The following is a 1,626-nucleotide window of genomic DNA, read 5'->3' as shown; positions in this document are numbered from 1 at the left end:
AATAAACAAGTGTGAGACCGTGTCTCTACAAGAAAAAAAAAAAGAAGAAAAGAAAAATCAGCTGAGTATGGTAGCATGTGCCTGTAGTCCCAGCTACTTGGGAGGCTGAGGCAGGAGGCTCACTTGTGCTTAGGAGTTCAAGGATATAGTGAACTATGATAATACCATTGTAGTCTAGCCAGGGCAACAGAGAAAGACGCCATCTCAGAATAAAAAAAAAAAGAACCACGTTAATGGTGTAATATCTGGGAAATAGAAGAATGTAGCATAATCAGCTATAATCTCTGTAAGAACCATGATTTATGGACCAGGCTTGGTGGCTCATGCCTGTAATGCTAGCACTCTGGGAGGCCAAGGCAGGGGGATTGCTTGATCTCAGGAGTTGGAGACCAGCCTCAGCAAGAGGGAGACCCCCTCTCTACTAAAAATGGAAAACTAGCTGGGTGTGGAGGCACATGCCTGTAGTCCCAGCTACTCTGGAGCCTGAGCCAAGAGGATCACTTAAGCCCAACAGTTTGAGGTTGCTGTGAGCTGTGACGCCACAGCACTCTACCCAGGGAAACAAGAGTGACACTCTGTCTGAAAAAAAAAAGAAAAAAGAACTGATTTACCATATTTACCATTGTGATATATTCCTTTTCATGTGTTTTTTTATTTCTCTATATCTTTTTGAGTACATTTTTTTAAAAAGAATAGGAATCATAGGGGGATAAAAGCTGTAATATAAAATACATGCTAATTCACACAATGGAATCATTTCCGGAGCTACTGGTTATTCTTAGAAACCATTTCTACTGCCTCCTAACTAAAAGCAAGCACGGCTGCCGTCAGTTGTTAGCTGACCAGCTGGAGCTGGAACCTGAGAGCCCTGTGGGTGGAGGGTGGGAGAAAAGGAGACCTCATCCCTGATTTGCTGATTGGTGTCTGCAGTTGTCTTCTGTTTATGCCTGATTGTGGCTCAGAATAGAGTGCCCTCTGCTGAGCTATGTGCAAAATACCTCCCAGTGAATTTTCTGGAAAGAACTACGCCGTGGAAAATGTAGGGGAAATACTTAATAATAATAATAATAAATCTAAGTATTCATTTGATTTGATACAAGTTGGAAACTGCTTGGAAGATAAAATATTTAGGTGGTCAGGGCAGTGCCCGTAGCTCAGTGGGTAGGGAGCCTGCCACATACACCGAAGCTGGTGGGTTCGAGCCTAGCCCTGGGCCCACTAAACAACAGTGACAACTGCAACAAAAAATAGGGGGCGTTGTGGCGGGTGCCTATAGTCCTGGCTACTTGGGAGGCTGAGGCAAGAGAATCGCTTAAGAGTGTGAGGTTGCTGGGCAGCTCCTGTGGCTTAAAAGGGTAGCGTGCCGGCCCCATATGTGGGAGGTGGTGGGTTCAAACCCATCCCTGCCCAAAAACTGCAAAAAAAAAAACAACTTTTTTTTCCATTTTTTTTTTGGTCGGGGCTGGGTTTGAACCCACCACCTCCAGCATATGGGTCTGGTGCCTTACTCTTTGAGTCACAGGAGCCGCCCCAAAACAAAAAAAAACTTTGAGGTTGCTGGGAGCTGTGACACCACAGCACTCTACCCAGGGCAACAAAGTAAGACTGTCTTTTTTTTTTTTTTTT

The 1,626-nt window shown here is 44.6% G+C and overlaps 1 pseudogene across 1 annotated transcript in view; it reads left to right on the top strand.

Moving 5' to 3' along the window:
• The first annotated feature begins 295 nt into the window (after positions 1-295).
• LOC100943706 overlaps positions 296-1,626 on the top strand; it is a 5,541-nt pseudogene continuing 4,210 nt past the window's right edge. The window contains exon 1 of the transcript XR_002775688.1: positions 296-329. The product of XR_002775688.1 is annotated as a prostaglandin E synthase 3 pseudogene (transcript). The remainder of the gene's footprint in view (positions 330-1,626) is intronic.

This window comes from Otolemur garnettii, unplaced genomic scaffold, assembly GCF_000181295.1.
Source record: "Otolemur garnettii isolate 467f Iridium unplaced genomic scaffold, OtoGar3 scaffold00153, whole genome shotgun sequence".
NCBI classification, from domain to species: Eukaryota; Metazoa; Chordata; class Mammalia; order Primates; family Galagidae; genus Otolemur; species Otolemur garnettii.
Note: the sequence above shows the minus strand (reverse complement) of the source record. Positions and strands in the feature narration are given on the sequence as shown.